Genomic DNA, 9,211 nt, shown 5'->3' with positions numbered 1-9,211 from the left:
AATAGCGCAATTTATATATTTTATCAGATGATGTAGGTAATAGAAGACATTGAAGTTCCACGAATATTAAGAAAATCTGTAAAAGTCCTCTACAAGAATTACAAAGTAGCTATCAAAACGGGCAATAGAATATGCAAGTCACTTAAGACGACAAAGGGACTGCTACAGGGCTACTCCACATCCCCCACCCTGTTTAAAATATTCCTACATAAAACCCTGAAATCATGAAAAATAGTGCGAAGGAATGGGCATACCAGTAATAAACGAATGCCTGTATACTATACAGGGTGAGTCATGAGGAACTGTACATACTTCTACCTCGTATAGAGGCTCCTAAGGGGAATAACAAATGACCATTAAAAAGTGTCTGCTCCCATTGTTTAATAATATACAGGGCGAGTTTCGCATTTTGACAGAAATTTGTATTCGTCATAATTTTTGAAGGGTCAGATCGATGTGTCTTTATTTTGGTCAATCATTACACTATTGCCACCTAATCAACTGATTTATTCAAACTAGAAAAAAATCAGGTCCGGCTTTAAAAAAATTAGTTCGTTTGGGTCTTAGAAAAAATTTCACCCTGTATAAGCTTTTTGAAAACTCTAATATGAATTTTACAAATTAGACAAATAGGCAATTAAAATAACATATTTATTTTTTTCCGCACACGATTGCTTAATTTTTTATAAAAAAATCAAATTTGATTATGAATTAAAAGTTTGGTAAAGTGAACCATATATTTAACAAAATTAACTTTTATTACCAAAATTAATTTTTTTTAACAAATATTTAATTTATGTTACCACCAATTAACTGATTTATTTAAACAAGAAAAAAATCAGGCCCGGATTTAAAAAATAAGTTCGTTTTGGTCTTAGAAAAAATTTCACCCTGTATACGCTTTTTGAAAACTCTAATATGATTTTTACAAATTAGACAAATAGGCAAAAAAAATGGCATCTTTATTTTTCCCCACACGATTACTTAATTTTTTATACAAAAAAATAAAATTTGACTATGAATAATTAAAAGTTTGGTAAAGTGAACCATAGATTTAAAAAAATTACTTTTATTACAAAAATGAATTTTTTTTTGAACAAATATTTAATTTGTGTTATCACCCAATCAACTGATTTATTCAAACTAGAAAAAAATCAGGCCCGGATTTAAAAAATTAGTTTGTTTGGGTCTTAGAAAAAATTTCACCTTGTATACATTTTTTGAAAACTCTAATATGAATTTTACAAATAAGACAAATAGGCAATTAAAATGGCATATTTATTTTTTCCCCACACGATTACTTATTTTTTATTAAAAAATCAAATTTGACTATGCATAAAAAGTTTGGCAAAGTTTTTGCATAGATTTAAAAAAATTAACTTTTTTTACAAAAATTAATTTACAAAAACAACGTTTTTCTTAAAATTAAAAGTTTTACTATTTTTTTTTTTTTTTCTATAACACGTCTAGATCTAAAACTTCCCATAACACTTCTTTTGGACTCTATAGTTTAACATAGACGTGATCAAATTGATAAATTTTAAATTTTCCCCCCTAATTTTTGCGATTTACAAGTTTGCAACTTTTACAAGAAGAAGACTGAAAGTCTACAACAATTTTCATAGTCTTCACAATGGTAAGAGGTATGTGCTGTAAAAATTTCAGAAAAAATATTAAAATGGAACAGAGTTGTAGAGAGTTAAACCGTGATGTCATTTTTTTTCGTTTTGATTTTTTAATCAACCGTGATTTTTTAATAAAAAATTAAGTAATCGTGTGAGGAAAAAAATAAATATGCAATTTTAATTGCCTATTTGTCTTATTTGTAAAATTCATATTAGAGTTTTCAAAAAGCGTATACAAGGTGAAATTTTTTCTAAGACCAAAAAAAACTATTTTTAAATCCGGACCTGATTTTTTTCTATAGTTTGAATAAATCAGTTGATTGGATGGTAACATAAATTACTTATTTGTGCAAAAAAAATTAATTTTTGTAATAAAAGTTATTTTTTTTAAATCTACGGTTCACTTTACCAAACTTTTAATTCATAGTGAAATTTGATTTTTTTTATAAAAAATTAAGTAATCGTGTGCGGAAAAAAATAAATATGCCATTTTAATTGCCTATTTGTCTAATTTGTAAAATTCATATTAGAGTTTTAAAAAAGCGTATACAGGGTGAAATTTTTTCTAAGACCCAAACGAACTAATTTTTTTAAAGCCGGACCTGATTTTTTTCTAGTTTGAATAAATTAGTTGATTAGGTGGTAATAGTGTAACGATTGGCCAAAATAAGAGACACATCGATCTGACCGTTCAAAAATTATGACGAATACAAATTTCTGTCAAAATGCGAAACTCGCCCTGTATATTATTAAACAATGGGAGCAGACACTTTTTAATGGTCATTTGTTATTCCCCATAGGAGCCTCTATACGACGTAGGAGTATGTACAGTTCCTCATGACTCACCCTGTATATACCCTTAAGTTTTGCTGACGACCAAATAGTCATCGCACAAGACAAAGATGACCTCCATTTGACCTCAATGACAAATAATGGAATGGAAATAAACCTAAAGAAAACTGAATATCTAACAACAGAAAATACAGATATAAAACAGCTGGAAATAGATGAAGGTGAACAAATCAAAGGAACAGCCAAGTACAAGTATTTAGGTTTCATAATAAATATCAAACAAAGTAAAACTGAAGAAGATATAAAATATAAACTAGTAGACCAGGATGTATCTGTTTTTAGGTGGATGTGAGAGGTGGCATTCGGATTTTTGCGGATAAAGTTAGGTGATAACTTCGTTAATAATAATTTGACTTATACTCCTTCTCAAATATGCCCGGAACATTAAGAAAAAAAATAAAATATTTAAAAATTTCAAAAAATTTCGTTTTTTTTTTACTTTTTTGCTTATAACTTTAAAACGATTCATTTTGGAACAAAGTTGTATAGGAATAAAACAAAGATAATTAAATTTTCTATCAGATACGATTGGTTAAAAATGTCTTAATTTAACACCCTTGCTGCAAAATAGCAATAAATATAAAATAAGGGGGCAAAACAAACCTGTCCTTATTCAATGTTTTTCCATCACTTAGGTTACACTTAGAACCTTCCTAATTCGCTTAGAAAATGTTTGTAATGTGCTAAAACCGTCCACCAAATTTCATTAAAATTGACTTACTGGATTTTGTATAATAATATTTTGCAATCTAAACTTTTTTTAAAAAATTTAAATTTTTTAAAATTTTGCACAACAAAAACTAGAACATACAAAGATTTGTCAATTTTTTTAAATATAAAGAAGCACTCCACCTATCTAATGCACTTTACAGAATTGAAATCGGAATATTTAAGCAGCCTCAGCAATATTTTAAAGTTATAAACAATTTTTTGTCTTATAAACAAATTAGTGCTGTGTCCAGCAGGGCGTGCTACGGGCTCCTTTATTTAGATGGACTTACCCAAGTTTTTTATGTATTTTGACCCGTAGAACACGAATTTTTTGGGTAACAGTTGATCCGGATGTCGATAAGATTGTTATAAACAAAGAACTTGAGGAATTACATAACATCGATTTTCGCAAAATAAAACATTTTTTTGTATTTCTTGGGTAATTCTAAGCAAAAAATGTTCTTACAAGTTTTTTCGTAGGATGCATAGTTTTCGAGATAAACGCGGTGGAACATTCAAAAAATCGAAAAATTTCAATTTTTGAACGAGAATCCTTTTGATTAAAAAATAAAATAGCAATTCTGCTGACAGCATTTGAAAGTTTAAGTCAAATTATACCGGTGTTAATTATTTGCATTGCTAAAAATTATTTTTTTTATTATTAAACAAAGGTATTTGTTTATAAGCCAAAAAATTGTTTATAATTTTAAAACATTACTGAGGCCGCTTACATAATCCGATTTTAATTCTGTAAAGTCCGTTAGATAGGTAGAGAACCTCTTTATATGTAAAAAAATTAGCCAACTTATGGTCTACTTTTTGTTCAGAAAGATTTTAAAAAATTTGAACTTTTTTAAAAACATTTACATTGCAAATTTATTATGCAAAATCTATTAGGTCAATTTTAATGAAATTTGGTAGACCATTTAAGTAAGTTATAAGAATTTTCTAAGCGAATTACTAAGGTTCTAAGTGCCACCAAAGTGGTTAAGAAACATTGAATAACAACAGGCGTATTTTGCCCCCTTATTTTGTATTTATTGCTATATTGCAGAAAAGGTAAGACCTTAGACATTTTTGACCAGTCGTATATCATACAAAATTCAATTATCTTTATTTTCTTTCTCTACGACTTTGTTTCAAAACGAACCGTTTTAAAGTTATAAGCAAAGAAAGCAGAAAAAAATCGATGTTTTTCGAAATTTTTAAATATTTTAATTTTTTTATTAATGTTCCGGGCATATATGAGAAGGAGCTTAAGTCAATTATAATTAATGAAGTTGTCACCTAACTTTATCTGCAAAAATCCGAATGCCACCACTCACATCCAAAAATACACGCTTTTTACAGATTAGTCCTGGTCTCTAGGACAAACAAGGGACCGCATACGAAAATTGAACCCGGTACTGTGGGATAAGACATCAGTATAAAAACAAGAAGAATATATTACACCATAACAAAAGTATCCTGACTTATGAGTGTGAAAATTGGATAAAAAATAAGCAAACTAAAAAATAGGAGCAACAGAGATGTAATTCCTAAGAATATGCTGCAGAGTAACAAGAAATGGAATAAATAACATAAAGATTAAGACAAAATGGGAATGAACTCAGATATATTAGACTACATAGAACAGAAGAGATTAACCTGGTACGGACATGTTAGAAGAGCAGACAAAAAACATTGAATAAACAGAATAACAGAGTGGAGCCCGATAGGAAGAAAGGCAGACTTCGAAGATCTTTTAGAGATGAAGTGGACGAAGCGATAGAAAGAACTGTTGAGCGAAGGAATACAGTGAAAAATGTGGAAATCCTTAATATAATATGTTTATTTTATATGCCCCGTATATTCCATATTGCAATTTTCAACCTATTCGTTAGGTATATCAAATTGTTTATCCTTAACTAGCCTTGGTCGAATTTCGTGTGATGCATCGCATATTATATGAGTTAAATCGTTGCATTCGCAAATTATACAGTAGATAAAAACGTCGTAAAGAATTTATTTCAATGAGTTTATTATTTCAACGGACATGTACAAATAAAAATTCATGAACAATTTAATTCCATTCGTGATCCCAGAGGACAGGTACTTGACACCACAAAAAGTCATCTATTTTATCTTTGCATAAATGACAAGATAAGACTGCAATCCAAAAGGTGGAAGATGTTGATCCTACGATCAACAAAGACGCGAAATTGGGAGTTTGTAGATATTTGGGTAACACAAATTAAAATAGTCAGTATCAGGTGCTAGCCAGAATATAATTATCTTCTTTAAATGACGTGACGGCTCTGCAAGGAATGCACTGCAGGTAGGAGCCCCTGTTTGGGGGCGTCAAAATGAGCTTTTTTCTGTTGGTGTTATACAAAATACTAATTAAAAAAAAGAAGGGCGACTATGCTAGTTGTGCAGGCGGGCACCTTATACCCTAGCGCCAGGACTGTATTAAATGCATTGTCTTCCAAGAACATCGGCCACCAATCGCATGATCTTTACTTTTAGGAGTGTACGCATTAGCAGTTTTATTCTCCGTGTGAACTAGATTATGTGTTTTGTTTTATTTGTTAATAATTAATTTTTGAAACAGAAATGCTCATAAACCTCTTAAGGACGAAAAAATGCGCACCTGGATGGCTAAACCTCTGCATGGGCGACATCCTAATGAGATTAGTCAAGATTATGTCGACAATATAGCGTCGAACTACTGGTTGACATCAAAAAAGATGTTCCCTGAAAAAGAAGGTTCATTACTCGCCATTCAGAATCAGGTTATACCAACCAAAAATTACCTGAAATATATCGTTAAAGACTCTAAGGTCTAAAAAAACATATGTCGATAATGATATCAGGCCAAAGAAACCACTAAACATCTTACCGGGGGATGCCAGGCATTTGCTGGAACTGAATATAAGGAACGGCATGACTCAGTAGGAAAGATCCTTCATCAAGAGATAACTGTCAAACTTGGACTTCTCTTTCTCCAAACCAACCATCTCCCATATTATCAATACGTTCCTGAGAGTATGGCTAAGAATGACAACTACAAGCTATACCTACTGGGACCGCACTGTGGTTACAGACCAAACAGTGGCACATAATAGACCAGATCTTGTATTAGTTAATTAACGAAACAAACAACACTTACAGATGTGGCAATACCTAACAACAATAAATCTGCGTGCTAAATACAACGAAAAAATCACCAAGTACAGAGATCTGGAAATTCCAAAACGAAGACAATGGAGGGTGAAAGGTATCCACGCAATACCGATTATTGTTTCTACTATTTGAGCCATTCCGAAGAACTTCATAGAAAATATCAAAAAGCTGGGTCTAAACGAACATCTTTACAAGACTATGCAGAAAGCTGTGATACTCTCGCCATCTAGATGCGTATGAACATTTTTGGGAAATACTCCGGCATATCAAGTCACCTAGGCCCTAGGGCTCCATAACACGGAAAGAGTCCCACCAGAGCTCCACCCTTTTGATACCGTAAGTATCTGGGGTGAGTGAATTTTCCTCTTAGAGGGAGTGTGAGCTATTTAGCTAAATCTGGATAAATATTATTTAATCAATATGTAATTTGGCTTTATTCAAAAAAAAAAAAAATAGAAAATATTCAAAATAATTTTCGTACTAATATTTTTAAATATAATTTACATGTATCATTACTTTTTGTATTATTTGTATCTATTCATTTTAACTTACAAACCACAGAGGAAATATTTATGTATCATTCGAAAATAAGACTATCAAATACTTAAATACTTTAATTATTTAAAAAATGAATGTATCATTATTTATTTCGAATTTAATGTAAATAGATGGTAAGGTCAAATACATAATTCAGCTTTCATATTATTTGTTAATTAAATTAACCAGTGGCAGTTTTATCTGTAAATACGTATTTGTACAATTTTTTGCAGAACAAAATAGATTTATTTTTATACTATAATTAGATTAATTATTGATATTAAAAAAATATGAACTCACACATAATGGTTGCAATTTTTTTTTCTATACTCGGCTCAGTATCCTAGGTTCAACTGTCTAAAAATATTTTTTTGCTACATTGGTCAAACGTCGTTGACCTTAACTAGAAGTGGCTGGAAATTGTTATACATCTAAGCATATGTGCTCGTATTATAGTATTAACTTAAAACCGAAAATTATTCACATTTAAAAATAATATACATAACTACCTACTATTACTATGCATTTAAAAATAATATACGGAAGCTCTACGCTCCCGAGGAAGCTGAAGCTGTTTTCACTTGAAGATCCTTTTTATGGGGGATCATCCCATTCTTGGTTTTACAGTTGCTGGTGTGACTTCGCTGTTTCCACTAGCTTTCTCCATTCTTCTGCTTCTTTGATTGTCCTTCCTATATTTCTAATTTCCATACTTCTTCAGTCTTTTTCCACTTGTTGTCTCCATCTCAGTTTAGTCTGCCTCTGGTTTTTTTTACCTGGTAGTATCCATTCAATTATAACTCTTAACGGATTGTTCTTCTCTCTTCTCATTATGTGTCCATACCATCTAATTATCTGTGCTTTTATTGCTCTAACGGCCAGTTTCACAAGGTAAAGTTAACTTGTGGTTAAGAGATAACCTCAAAATTACCCCAAAATATGCGTTTCAGTTTCATAATTGATACCATAATTTCACATAATTTCATAATTCTGTGAGTTAACCATACTTCGCCGTTGACCTGAAACTAAAACGCATATTTTGACGTTTCTTCTGGTTATCTCTTAACCACAAGTTAACTTTACTCTGTGAAACCGGCGGTAACTATGTTCTCTTGACCCGTACATCATTATTAAAAATAATACCTACCTATTTAATAAGAATAATACTATATAAATTAAAACTTTTATATAGTCCAGAAAGCCACTGCGCATCCGCTAGGAAAAATATTCTAATTCGGATTTTTTGCACAATATTACTCAAAAAGGACCCCTTTTAACAAATTTGCATGTTGCCAGGACCAACAGTTGGTCAAAAGTTTTTTAAACGTTTTTTTTGTTTTTTTCCTAAAATTATTTTTTTTGCATGGAACAAAATTTTTTTAGGTTTTTGGATCATTCCAAACAGAAAAGGTCTTTAGTGACTTTTCTCTAAAGTTGATAGTTTTTGACATATAAGCGATTAAAAATTGAAAAATTTCGAAATCGGCCATTTTTAACCCTCAAAAACTATGTGAAAAACTGAAAATTTGAATGTTGCCAAAGTAGATAGATATTCTTTAAACATCGATTGCTGAAATCCCGAAGAGTTTTTTGCAATACAATATCAAAAAGCCCTTTGTTTTTTAATTGACAATCAAGCATGCGCGACACTATTTTCCACCGTTGCATGTGTATACAGTATGGTGCAAATGAAAGGAATCAATTCGTTATTTCGTAAACCGGTGACTTTAAGGAAAAATCCCAAAACAGGTCGGTTTTTATTTTTAAGTTATGATATTGTGTCTTATATAGTATACTAGTGACGTCATCCATCTGGGCGTGATGACGTAATCGATGATTTTTTTAAATGAGAATACGGGTCGTGTGCTGGCTCATTTGAAAGGTTCTTCAATTCTCTATTCAGTAATATAAACATGTACATAATTATTTATACAGGGTGTCCTTCTACTTCTTTTTTGCCAAATAATTTAATTTAATAAAAATTTTTTGGACAACCTGTATAAATAAATATGTAAATGTTTATATTACTGAATAGAGAATTGAAGAACCTTTCAAATGAGCTAGCACACGACCCCTATTCTCATTTAAAAAAAAATCATCGATTACGTCATCACGCCCAGGTGGATGACGTCACTAGTATACCATATATGTCACAATATCATAACTTAAAAATAAAAATCGACCTGTTTCGGGATTTCTCCTTAAAGTCGCAGGTTTACGAAATAACGAATTTATTCCTTTCATTTGCACCATACTGCATACACATGCAACGGTGGAAAATAGTGTCGCGCACGCTTGATTGACAATTAAAAAACAAAGGG

The 9,211-nt window shown here is 30.9% G+C and overlaps 1 protein-coding gene across 1 annotated transcript in view; it reads left to right on the top strand.

Moving 5' to 3' along the window:
- The window catches only part of LOC114336462 (cAMP and cAMP-inhibited cGMP 3',5'-cyclic phosphodiesterase 10A-like), an 87,473-nt gene that overhangs the window by 35,466 nt on the left and 42,796 nt on the right, over positions 1–9,211 (top strand). The gene's annotated exons all lie outside the window — the stretch shown is intronic.

The sequence above is a fragment of the Diabrotica virgifera genome, chromosome 6 (genome assembly GCF_917563875.1).
Source record: "Diabrotica virgifera virgifera chromosome 6, PGI_DIABVI_V3a".
NCBI classification, from domain to species: domain Eukaryota; kingdom Metazoa; phylum Arthropoda; class Insecta; order Coleoptera; family Chrysomelidae; genus Diabrotica; species Diabrotica virgifera.
The sequence above is the reverse complement of the archived record's forward strand: the minus strand, read 5'-3'. Positions and strand labels throughout refer to the sequence as shown.